This window comes from Columba livia, chromosome 8 (assembly GCF_036013475.1).
Source record: "Columba livia isolate bColLiv1 breed racing homer chromosome 8, bColLiv1.pat.W.v2, whole genome shotgun sequence".
In the NCBI taxonomy this organism is placed as follows: domain Eukaryota; kingdom Metazoa; phylum Chordata; class Aves; order Columbiformes; family Columbidae; genus Columba; species Columba livia.
The window spans coordinates 21743595-21757767 of NC_088609.1; positions in this window are offsets into that span (position 1 = coordinate 21743595).

Below are 14173 nucleotides of genomic sequence, written 5' to 3' on the forward strand. Positions count from 1 at the left end.
TCGACAATGAAATCTCCTCTGTGACACATGAATGTGTATACAACTACTCATTTTAAAAAGGTTTTTTATGTCATACAGGAATGTTTTATGAAAATGAAGTATGTTCAGATTTTTATCAAAAGCCTTAAAACAAACCCTAGCCCTTCCTGCACACAGAGTAACTTCAACAAAGTAGAACTTTTTCACAAATACAGCATTCTTACAAACATTAGTCATTAGATTGAGAAATTAAACTTCCTACTGCTGTGTCACCATAAACTAGACTAATAGTCACGGCACGAGGATCAACGCGTCTGAAAAAAATGGTTCCTACCATATTTCTTTGTAAGAATTTCATATAATGTAATTAGCATGCATACATTAGTATAAGTCCTTAAAGTAAGATTAATCTCACTGCATCTCAACGCCATTTAAAGGGTAACAAACTCCTATTAGTCCATGGAAAAAATTAAAGACACACAACTACAAGGTGCTAGAGGTGGGTGGGTAAGAGGGAATAAAATAAAATAACAGCTTGCGCAGCATCAATACAACAGAACCTGGTGAGGTATTATCACTGCTTCCCACCAAGGAAAGTTCATTTTTCTGTGAATCAGTATTCATCACCTCTCTTTTCCAAATTGGAAATTCCAAAGGCATATTCCCAAAAGGCTAAAAACATCATGCTTCAATATCAGAAAATTTGTGTGGGAAGCTTTGCCTTCATAATTGAGCAGAACAAGCAGAAAATCATCATTATATAGCAGCAACCTACATATCAGCAAGTAAAGTTTAATTCTTATAGTTAAAGTATGGGCTGTTTGTTACAAGGAGGTATCGATACTATGGGGGGGAAAAAGTAATCTCTCCTTAAACATAAGAAAATTCATTGTAGAGCCTATTTTAATAGCTTAGTAACCTCCTGCTTCAAGAGATAAATACGGAGGAGGACTACATTATTCCTGCACCCAAAACAGAACTCTTAACTTCCACAGAGCTGTGCTGCCGGCAGAGCGGGATGCCACAACCACCCGTCTAGCACAGGAACACGAGCCCGCCAACCCAGCAGACAGCCCTCTCCTGAGGGAACCTCAGCAACACGAATGATGCACACCACAAAGCCCACAGCTTTCTCCCTAGAACAGACTAACCATTCCCTGTGACAAAACAGGTAGAACAAACCTCCCCAGAGAAAGCTTCCAAGGACAGTAATCATTTTTTATAGTTCCTTCTGGCAATTTTTTCCAGTGAGTAACTGCCAAATCTATTGTTACACACGTAGGCTGCTCAGCCTGCCCTCCTGTCACCCTGTGCAGAGCAGAGCACTGGCAGAGTGACTGCAGAGCCTGTTCAGTGCTTTACTCACTGCTAGCAAAACAGGGGATTCAATCTGAAAAATGAAAACGGAATAACTGAATGAGACAGAGTGTAACAATGTTTTAATCACAGATTGCTCATATCCAAGTATTTCCAGGCAAGCTCGGGAGCAATAGCTGTCTCTCAGCTCAGGAAGACAGGATCTTGGTTTCATACCACAGCCTGAATAAAATGGTTACCTGGTAGTTTGTCATAATAAACAATTGCTTAGAAAACAATAGAGATAAACAAACCATGCACATCTAATTATTCATCCAGTAAATTTTATCCTTTCCAGTACAAGGATTGCCAGGGAACAATCTTGATTCATACTGATTTTTATTATAGTCAAAATGTTCTTGGAAATCATTTGGATGGGCACATATCTTCCTATAAATCATCCAAGCATTCCCTGCTGCAAATGTTACTCTACACCTGTGACATTCAGGAAGCAATGCTGAGCATCTGGACATCTTTTCCAGAAGTATCTGATGAGTGCTGCAGCTGCAGAGCTTTGGGACAGAGCTGATCTCAGCCCACTGACAGGCTCCCCTCTGCACTAATTCTGAAGAGACCAACTCCTGTTCCACCACACCCTGTGACAACTGTATCCCACCAAAAGCTCACGCTCAACAGACTCAAACGTGCAAAGACTGACTTCCACAGATCACAGAGCCAAGTCCTGAAATTCACTTCCCTTTCAAAAATAGGGGCCATCTTATTGCAAAAACAAAAAGCAAAGCCCATTTTCTAAGCTGAGCTTTCCTCAGTAATTCTCCCACATGCAACCGTATACATAAACATCAATATGCAAAAGCATATAATTTAACTGTAAACTAATCCTAGAATTCTAGAATAACAAGGTTATTTCTCTCACAGAAAACAGACCATTTAGATTACACAATCATTATTCCTGGCGTTTCTACACTCAGTTACTGGGAAACTAAGGGGATGCAGACTTACCCAGTGCCAAGTTGTGCAGACTATACAAAAATGAATGTTTTGTGCAGTATGGCTTTTGCTGGGCTCTAGAACACAGACATACTGCATCAATGAAATAGCTATGATCACAAATTCACAAAACTGAGATGTGCAGTTTTCTCCAAACTGCAAACAGATCATCCACCTGATCAGTCTAGTATTATCATTAATTACCACTCTTATAATCTATGAACTCTCAGACGTCGTTGCTGTCAGTCAGTGTGTTTAGTAAGCATTTCAAGACAACCTCTAGCCCCCCACATCTCTCTCTTCTTCCTCAGAGGCCTCTTGGGTAACTAGCACACATTGTGTCAGGCTGCAAGGGTGATGAACAAGGGTGATTAATTTCCCCTGAAACTGCCACATGGAGGAAAATCCTCACTTTTAAAATAAAAATAATGTTTATTGATTTTGTATCTACAGGACTTGCATAAACTTCTCATAAAAGTGTTCTGCCTCTTAAAGATTAAGGATATTTGTCTCTGTCTCTGAAATGAAAGGAAGAAAATTCACATTTGTTTATAAACAGAAATTTCTGGTAGATTCATACACAGCTTCCCAGCTGAGCATCAGCAGCAGAGCCTGTGGAGTTTGCTGTATCTACTGCTTCAGAACATTCAATATAATTACATCTCAGAAATATTTCAGCAGTGCGAGTGAAACAAAGCTTCTTCAGGATTCTGTTTCAAAAAACGGCATTTTAAACACAGCCCACTATAAAGACAGGTAATAGTCATATCAGCTGCATTTAGCCTCCACCTTGGAGTCCACTGTACAGAAGTCACATTTTCCCAGGAGTCAATTGTTATATGTGCTTTATGTAAAGTTTATTACATAGAGTTAGTTTGAAAGGTGACTGCATGAAAAACATTTGGAGAGAAAAATACCTATACAAAGCTGCTGTGTTAAAGTAATCTGAAAGAAACGTACCATACCTTATTACTGAATTGTGTTACTCCTTTGATTTTCTTGAGCTTCCTAAAGTCATTCCCTTACTTTCAACACATTATCAACCACATGTACAACCCACTCTACGTTATTTTTCTTTGCATTTTCTCTTCTTTTATTCTAATCTTCTTGATCTTCACCTAAATCTGCCCCAACCCCTCTCATCTTGCAGAGTGAATTTTAATAAAGGGCTGTTGAGACAGAACTCAAACTACATGGAAGATTTAGAGCACACCAAGCTTCATCTGGAGAAGGCCTAAATTTATTTACTCAGTTATGTAAAATTTAGCTCTAGTGTGCCCATAAAACTGCCTACAAGTAGTACTGATTGTATATCATGGGTTGCTCTACAGAAATAAGTTAAAACAGATTCAAGATAGCTTTGTTCCCTTTTTATTTATTTATTTTTAAGGAAACATTTTGTTTCATTTCTGCAATGATGAGAAATTAAATTAGCATGATCTTTCATCACAGCATGTTTAGACAATCCATTTATCCATTTGGATCACACCCTCAAGGTGGTCAGCAACATTTCCATCTCCAGGGAATCAGGCACCACAGTAACTGAGTGTGCAGCCCACCAAAGGTGCTTATGCCTCTTGAGTTAAGCTCCAGGTCTGTGCCACACCATGCAGACAGGCCATTTATTTAGGCTTCCCTCATCTGGGTAAATTGGGCTTACTGTCACCTTGAAGGACATTACAGATTAATGGTTATTCAGGACTGTCACTATCAGCATAGCATTTGAGAGAGAAGTGCCTTTTGGAGTAACGTACACAGAAGAGTTGCTTTAACTCATGATTACAGCTCTACCAGTAGCTCGCTCCTGGAGAAGCAGCACACACCACCTGGCATTTCTGTAGCAGCCATCTCTTCAGGACTGCCAGGCAATTTACAGACACTAATTAACACAGCTTCCTACCCCATCAGCAAAGAAGGGAAATTTTTACAAATCTCAAATCTTCCGGCTGAGCAGTCTGGACAAAGATCAGCTCAGCTTAAGCCTAACAGGGTTTTCTTTGGCTCACCAGGAGCTGATGTTAGATTTCCAGTATCTGGAGTCAGCGTACCATTCATTAGCTCTCCTGCAGAAGCAGATATCTGTGCCCAAAAGTTCCGTTCTCACACTCTTACACCAATTCTTTAATTAATTTTCCTATTTTGTTCTCAGTCTAGCAAAGAGGCCTTTGTTCATTAGCAAGGTGTTGTTTTTAACTCGAGAGTTTCAGTCTCAGTGGTATGTATTGCAGAGGTGACTAGTTAATTCATAATCCTAGTATTCTTGTCATGGACAACAGCCTCCAATGATTTTTGATGAAAAAATGTCACTTCTAGAAGGAGGCACTTTGTTTGCCTTCATGGAGAAGGAATCTAAAGGGTGCTGAATGTGACCTACTTTCATGCTGCCTGTATTTTGCATACCTCAAAAGGTCTGTCTTTCCCACAGACTGACTCACAGCAACTTCAAGACTACCAGACTTTACCAGCTTCCCTGGGTCACGAAGAGGATCAGCCACAGCACAGGGCGTTTGATCCAACCCAAGATGCTCCCAGAGCAGGGCAGTGTGCAGGCTGGGATACAACCCCACGTACAGCCCTCAGCAGAGCTCTGCCCTGACCCGCAGGCAGACAGAACACTGGGTAGCCACCAAAACATCTTTTAGGCTCTTACATCTCAGGACTAGCTCTCTTCAGAGCACAAACCTCATCAAAGTATACACAAAAGCAATTCTGTTCATCAGGCCCAATGAGGGGGGAAACATGACCATTTTTATAGGCTTTTACACTGATTTGAGAGCCGAAGTAGGAATTGGGAGACTCACATGCCTCATTCTGGCCCTGTGCCCAGGATTTTCACTGACAGACTAAACTGCATTCTTACAGCTAATGGTAATATGCTGTTATTCTAATAGTAGGGCAATATCATGAAACAGAAGAGAAAAAATGACACCATATACAGCAGAGCCCATAATCTGAAAGACAATAAACACTGTAAAATTTAACATATTAAAATTATCCCAATGGACTGTTTCATATACACAATACATCCTGTAGCTTAATAGCACTCAGTTATAGTTATTCAATAGAATATACTAAATAAATACCAACTCAGTTGATTTTATTAGTGTTTACTGAAGTCAATATGCATGACGTATGTCTACATAATTATGGAATTAGATATTCATGTGCCATACGAAAATGGATATTTATGTCATTCAACTGGCTCACCAAAAAAAAAAAAAAAAAAAAAAAAAAAAAATCAAGAAAATACTATAATTACAAGCATGGAACACTGCTTATTTGCCATATTAAAACAGAGTAAGAAAACATATGGAAATAGAAATTTTTTACACCCCAGGGTAAGACGATACTTATAGTAACGATATAAATTAGGAATCTGTAAATACAGTGCATCAAATGCATCTAGACAAAGGAGCCGCATAAATTTCAGTTTTATCTTTTCCCTTCCCCGTTGCACTTAGAAAAAGCACAGAACTGATTTTACAGATAATATAGACACATAGATGCAGATGTAAATAGAGATACATGACTGTACCTGATTTCTGGATAGTATTTACGACCATGCCTAGAGAGAATCCAGCATCTCTGGGCAATCACTTATGCACTGACTAAAGCAATATCATCCAGGAAAAAACAAAAACTACCCCCTTGGTGGTCAGACTCCCTGAAACTGAGATATTTCTTCTACCTAGGACAAAGCTGTCAATGCCATGCAGGGGTTGGAGCCTGCCAGAGGCAGCAGGACAGCCACGGACCAGGGGCACAGGCAGCTCCCCCCGCGCAGTGCAAACTGTACATTCATCCTATGGGAACTGCACAGCTCTCAGCAGATGTTCCTGAGAAATCACAATGCTCCTCCTTTGCTCATCTGAATAGTCAAAGGAAGCTTGTTAATAAAGTCAAGGAAACTGTACAGTGTAACAAACTGTGTAAGAAAACAACCTTAGCAGAGCCAGCTTGTGTCTGACAGAACAAGCCCCATTTCCCAGAGTTTCATGGCACTGCCCAGCTGGTCCACTCAATGGCACAGGCTCACGAAGAGGGCATGTGTTTCCATGTTTGTCACCTGGAATTTGGTGAGGGAGATGGGGGAGATTTATTACAGAATTTTGATAAATGAGCAGACAGGTACAGCAGGCCTAGAAAAGCTAATCAGGCTTTTTTTACAACTTTTTTCTAACTTGTATTGTTTTGGGATACCTTACTCATCTGCTACTAAATAGGGATTCCTCTGGCCTGCCAAATAACCCATTTAAATTAGCATACATTTACATACATTGACATACAAATTGGTCCCACTGTCACATTTGGATATGGTCTTGTCTGAATCCACGTATCAATATCATGAGCTGAATTATAGTTCACTGACACTACCAGGCCCGCTCCTGTGCAGCTGTTCAACCCTTTTACAAGGTATTTCATTAAGTTACAAACAAGCGGCTTTAACATTTCATGCAATTCGATATCGGTTTAGTAAACGCTCTATTTTCCATTTCCATTCTTACGTAAGCAATACTGTCCATTAGTTTTAAAAGAGGCACTAAGTAACAACTTCCAAGGAGAAAACATTTTAAAGTCAGAGAGAGTCATGAAGGAAGTGACGGAGGAGATTCCTGTACCCAGCGATGGTGACTACGTGTGAACTGCCATCAGTTACGCCTCAGTTTTGCCTCAGTCAATCCCAAGTTATCAGGCTCAACAAGGAGCCCACACTGGAGTCAGTTTTGGAGAAGTGTAATGGTCTATGAAATAGGAAAGGTCAGATCGGGTGATGCATTATTCATTATAGCCTTAAACTCCGACTGCATGAATCTCTGACAATATTTAGATCTAAAGCATTTATTGGCGCTTTTGGGTGCATTCTTCCATTCAGATTTATAAAGACTACTTAAAACATAGCAATGCTTCAAGAAACACAAAACGGTCAACATTAAAACATTGTCCCATTGATTTGCACTTTCCTGCGCTTATTGAATTACTGATCTAGAAACTCACATTCATTTATGAAAGTTGTTATGAATAAGCGTTCATGATTTTGTCCTTTTCAAAAGTACATAGCATTAAACAACGGTTACTTTGGGCTGACTTTTGGGAATACATATAAGATACCACCACTTAATTGTTTTTTTAAAATTTGTCCTTAACAGAAAAATCATTAACTTTGGGGATTTATTGCATAAGTAATTTCCTTTGAAAAACTGCAGAGTGATTTCTGTTTTGTCAATGACTGTTACAGACTTGGCATGAATCGAGACTGCAATCACAAGTTTCTACTAAGAGTATAGTTTCATATTTCATTTTCAGTAGTAGTAAATCCAGTAAAAGAGCTTCCCATGTTTTTCTCCTTGTCTTCATTCCCACCGCTCTGCTGCAACTCACAGCCTGTTTGCACTGACGCAACTGTTTAGCTAGACAGATATTACCAACACAGACTGGGAAAAACAGCCAAAAGTGTCGTATGAGGTAGAAAAACACAGTACTCAGTGCTTTGAATTAGAAACTAAGTAAATCAGGAAAGAAAGATTTGGTATCTGCTATGATTTTGGAACATGATTACAAAATTGGATATTGAATTGTAACAAAATACAAACTCCTCCAGACCTTTATCCTGACTATAGTAAAGTTAACATCGCACAAGGAATATAAACGTTAAAGCAAGAAATACAAAATCATCAACTACAAACAGCAGGATGCAGCAAACTGACTTCCGTATTTTTGGCGACATTTAAGATTAAGTTTAAAAAGTGCCTTGGCTAAAACAAAAGTATGTTACAATAGCTACATAGAAGATCATGGTGATCTACTGATGGATTTGGCTGAGTAAACTCCCTTGGATAAGGAGAGAAGCATTAGAGGGATTGCGTGAACTCCCCCAATGGCCCATGGTGCTGACTCTCTGGCTGGCTCTGTCCCACAGGCACACTGAAGGGATTCAGTCTGTCTCGCTGTGGCTTAAACAAATCCAGACAGTAGGGAAAAATACAAGCCAGATAATCTTGACAGAGATTAGCCACCAGATAACACGACCTTTACTTCTACATATTTATGAGTCAAGAACCGGCTGTTTATTCACTTCAGTGAATATTGCGGTGTATGTATAAATTATGCTCGCAAATAACAGTCATCTTTCTCAACCACCACCTTTTATTTTACAAATACACAAGAGGAAGTTAGAGGCCTCCATATTTCCATTTAATTTTATTATCAGAAAGAGAAATCCAATTATTTTCAGTGTACTTTTTTTGCTTTTCATCCTTGAAGATGCAACAGCAGTCCTCTGAGAATATTTTGTCTACTCAGCTTCCAAGTCAGTACATTAAAATGCCACAGACAGAAATATTTCTAAGAGAATATACAAAGACACCAGCCTCACCTTTCTGAGTATCTCTGAGGTATCTGATTTATCTTCTTTCTAAAAAAGCTATCATTCCCTTCAGGAAGTATTTTCTTGATTAATTGATCCAGGCCTATCCATCTAACTTCAGCAGAAAAGGCTAAAATAAGTACCTTTCAAACTCTTTTATAAAAATCACATGCAATGTAATTTAGCAGACAACCATGAATTTACAGAAAACATCTATACAAAAAGTCACATTATTAGACAATTTTCTGGCTCAGTAAACCATCCTCAGGAATCTCCACGCCTGTACTAAGTAACCAATTGTTGCTCCTTTTCTGACTCAGCTGACAGAGGCAGCTTTTCCTGCATTAATATTCTAAAAATTCTTCCATTCTTTCAATTTTACTGAACCCATCCATCAGTATCACTTACAACAGCAGTGTCTGAGATGCTATCCTACCATTCAGCTATAACTTCCAGAGGTACTAAATAGCTTTTCTCACACTAATAATTCAGAAGCTGAAGTTGCTAGACCGTATCAGTTGTGTTGTTCACAATCACTGAGGCTTTTTTTGGGGAAAAGATGTTGCACCAGCTTCACAGCTACCTCGAGGTAGCATAAACCTATATAACCAGCAAGTTTTACAGCTAAGTTTCCGTCTGTGCTGTCACACCAGGTAGCAGCAGCTGTATCAATCTGTCACTTGTGGAAAGTGGAAGACATTCTTTGGATCACTGTTGATAAAAAATACACATCATATGGAGGAGGCTCGGACTGTGGGAAGATGAGCGCTCAGCAGGTGATGGTTACTTCATCATTCTTTATCATTGGCCAGTTGTGGATAATTTCGTTCTACTTTACTGGGACTACAGCTAGCATAAATTCAAAGACTCTATTCAATGCAGTCAATAACAACAGACAGAACAGACACTTCAAAGCCTTAAAAGAAATAAGTCCACATTTTATCTTCTCGAATTTAGTATGCAGCTTCTATAAAGGTCTACATTTAAAATACAATAATACTTTGATGGGACTTGCTTTCTCTGCTTGAGAGACGGATCTCTATTTGTACACTTTAAAGTATCTAAATGCTAATAAAAATATCTTTGGGAAAGAAAATTCCCACTAGAACTTGCATATTAAGTTAAGCCTTTCTACTGAGAATATTATTAAATCCCACTAAATCCTATTTCCATTCAGTCAGCAGCAGCTCTGCGCATAAACAGACAAAAGCATGCTATAAGGGATTATGTTTGTGAAAGAACTACCAGCTATCATTTTTGGCTCATTCTTTAGCAACAAAATAACAATGATTCTTTAAAAAAAAATACTCTCTCTAAATCAAGAGGTTATTGACAATATTATTTTAAAACACATAAGTACCTTCCTGAACTTTAGCAAGATCAAACCACAGGAAAAACTGGAGACAAGCACTTTTTGCTATGTTAGAAGCATAATGGCCAGGAATACAAAATGAGGGATTATATTGAGATTTGCCCCAAAATACTCTGAACATTGGTGGAAAATGAAAGATGCCAATAAACACATAGAGAGAAGTATTAAAAGAACTTGCATATTTTTTTCATTAGATTATATGAACTTAGCCAACAGGGAGAGAGTTCTTCTGAAACAGTTTTTTCAAATGAGAAGAAAGCAGATGTAAGATGTAAAATATTTCAATAGCTTTAAAACAAATCCAGGTCAAATGAGAAAAGACACTTTCAACCCAAATATTCTTGCACACAGACTTAACTTGTAGAATAATGTGATACTTCTGAATAGTATGTTGTTTCTGAACTACTAGTGCAAAGCTAACATATTTCACTTCGTGTAAGGGAGAGTGATTTGTTTTGCCATTATGGATGAAAGGGAGAAGAGTCATTCATACAACAATTGCATTGGTTGCCAGAAATTAGATGCAACACAAACAGCATATTGGGAATTGTCCAGGAACTGGTCACCACATGCTGATAAGCAGCAGGGAGCTCTTTCCAACTGCAGAAGTACCTGGTTCAAGCCTCCCCAGGGATTCTTGCACCAAGGGCAGTGGAAGAGTCCATTTCTGGACCAGCCATCCATTCTCACAACCCATTTGTCAGCACTTTCATCCAGGAGGTCTTAGACCTTCCATGTCACTCACATGTTGCTTCGGGGACCAGACACGGATTAACTCACTCTCTGTGCCTCCTCCTCAACAATCAAACTTGGTGGTAGCTCACACTAAGAGAAAGTTAATTCCTTGAGAGGGCCTTTAAGGTACATGGATGCCATAGAATTATCTTCTCATAGGTCCTGCCTCCGAGCCTACACATCTTATTTTAATACTCAGACTTAATTACTATTTCCATAACTGCCCTCAAGGGACAGACAGGACAATGTGCCTAATCCTGTCATCTCCAAACCTGACATGGTACTTCTCTGTCTTTAACCAGCCAAGCCTGTACTCACTCAGGACAGATCTTGAAGCAGGAAGTGTTCCATGTTGGCCAGAGAAGAAAAAGAACTGATCGAGCTTTACTCATCACCTCTCAGAATCAGAGGGTGAACACTCAGTATTCAGGTGTCATTAAATTTATATCTATTTTGAAATATTGCATTTGTTTCACTAAGATTTGAGATTTTTAATATACTTTTATGGCAAATGCTTTTCAGAATGACAAAGAATTCTCAGAGAAAGTTAATTTACCTCACCTAAAGCTCTTTCTTCTGATTTAGCCATTTTCCAGTCTGATATGAGCTTTAGAATTTATGCTGCTAACTGCGTGCTACATACAGTGATGACTTTGAGGGTTCTGGAAAGAAAATACTGTGTTTGGTGCTATTCTTTCTTCTCTCTAAGGATAGTTAGTTGCTCACCCCAGTGGCCTTAGAAAATATTTAATCCAGTACTAATAATGAAAGAGCATTTTGTTTCCAATAATGCAGTGATGGTGGCTGTACAAGCAGTCTAATTTTGCTCCATGAAAAAGACAAACCTTTGGAGCCAAACTTATTTCTCATTCACAGAGACTGTAGGTTAAAAAAATATCTGTGCATGTACATATAAAAACTCTAGTATAAGTCTTCAGCTTCCTAAGGAATTTGCTTATGGCATTTTCTATGTTGACTTTCTCATAGTTAAAAGTTTCATATTTTTAATGTACATCTGCAGTTTCATTTTGAAATCTGGCTTTAAAAGCCTTTTCCTATGTAGTAAAGCAATTTCAAATGCTCTGTCTTTATATATGGCTATATTTAGATTCAGATAAACTTTCCCTGTTTCTTCATATTGGCTAGCAACAAGTACGTTTAATTAATGTTTGAGGGATCTTCATTTTGTTTTTAAGACCATATAAGACAGAAACAGCAGGATTTTTGTGCTTTTATGGAATTCAGATTATGTGACTGACAACCACAATGAAAGAGAGCACATCGTACCACACAGGAACACCATGTACAGTAACAGACCAGATTATTCAAGCAGCATAAAAGCATCAGTTCTGAATTTAAAACTACATTATTTTCTTAGCCTAGAAAACATAATTCAGCAATAGGTGCTGTTGGAGCTAAAACCCTGAAGGAAATGGAGCGTTAGTCTCTAAAGCACCAAATGAGAAATTAAAGAGAGATGTGCCAGTGTGTGTGATTTCCAGAGCAACCCTCTTCTTCCTGAGCTTCTCTTGTACTGTTCTAGGTGGACCTGCTTTTAGACCATTTCCTTCAACAGTTTCCAAATCCATAAAACTACTAAAAACCAAAAGTGCAACAGCTGATAAGGTGATAAGATACAGCGAACTGTATAGTTCACAGGCTGTTTCAAAGCAAATCAATGAAGACAAGAATGCAGCGAAATACAGGATTTGCTTTTGCCAAGTCCCGTGCCCCAGACCTGTGCTGAGCTCCCAATGAAACAAAAAGTTACCTTGCCCTCAAGAGGAAATCTGCAGGGAATTAATACCTTCTAATTATCGTGCACCATACGTGTTACAAAACAGCACCACAAACACCTTCAGTTTAGACATGAAGGGACCTCATGTTGGCTCTGGATAAGTTATTTTCCTGCCATACCAAAGAGCCAGAAGAAACAACATCAGATTGAATGATGTAGGGAATCACTAGTTGAACAGAACACCCATGCAGGTGTATTACAGTTGAAAACAACTACCAACATTTAATGCCTACCATATTTTTCTGAATTGAAGCAATTCTCTCCATCCTGCTACCTAGTCTGGTTTCTGCCAGGAAGTAATGCAGAATCTTACAACTCTCAGATAAATGTTGGATATGTAGAATTTTTCTTTTCGCTTACTCAAGTCTTTTTCAAGTTTTGGAGAAGGAGAGAAATACAGCAGATAGCTACAGGAGGCATCATAGTGTAGTGAGAAACATGAGAACCTGAAGTTTCATACCTTGAACAGCATTAGTCATGGGGATAAATAAGACAAATAGATTAAATGTGCACTGTAATGTCAATTATATTAATAAAATGAGAAGCCCAGTGAAGAATAACTAATACTGAAGTCCATCCACTCACTTCAGTGCACTATAAAACCATCAGCTGTGATTACTTTATGCATTCCATTAGCATAGCTAAGTCCCACTACAAGGTGTCTGGTTAAATGAAATGACTATCAAAATACATAGTTTAACTGTAATTTACAGTATTTTTTTACTGTGACTACAGAAAAATCTATTTTTTTTTTTCACCAGTACTTAGGCTCAGATAAATGTTCACAATCCTCCTCTCCTAAAGCTGTGACATTTTTCTGTTCTGACCTTTATACAGCATTTATGATGGATAGACATTGCATTGACAGTATAATCATACCTAAACTTAAACTGTCACAGCATGAAGACAAAATAATGTATTAACAGCAGCCAGAAAAGACCTCCACCTCCCATATTCTTTTCCCTTCTTCGAACTAGAAGAGTCAGCTGTATGCACTTAAAATACCTGGCTTTCTTTAGATTACATGCAGATTATTTTTAAAAGTCATAATCAGTTTTCACGTATGGAAAAACAAAAGGGAGATTTATGGTATCTATTTGAATAGATAGACAAGCTGCATTCTTCACTTTTCCATCCATGAAATGCTAAATATGACTGAAAAATAAGCGTTATTTAGATACATAATGTGTGGTGATAGACAATAAAATTATTGTATTAATCACTTTGCAAGGAGGAATATTTAGCAGTGATTACTTTGATTCCTTTTAATCTAGTTAGTAGTTACAGTGTTGTGTATAAAAAAAAAAAAACACACCCACAAGATTAAATCCAGACTCAATGTTTCCTCTAATAAATCCATTTCTAATCAACGCGATTTTCCTGCACCCTAGACTGGCAGCACTAATATGGTTTCTTGAAACTGCACAGTGTCTTTTGCACATTTCAGTACTTTAATATAGAGTGCACAACAGAGTTATGCAGTTTAAAATTCACTTCTGCAAAATAATGAAGAGGATGAGTATCTGCCTTAGCTATGGAACAAGGAGTGCTTTGCGATCATGTCTTCATCCAGCAAACTGAAGACATCAAGCAGGTTGCCCACACTTCTCTCTTCCTT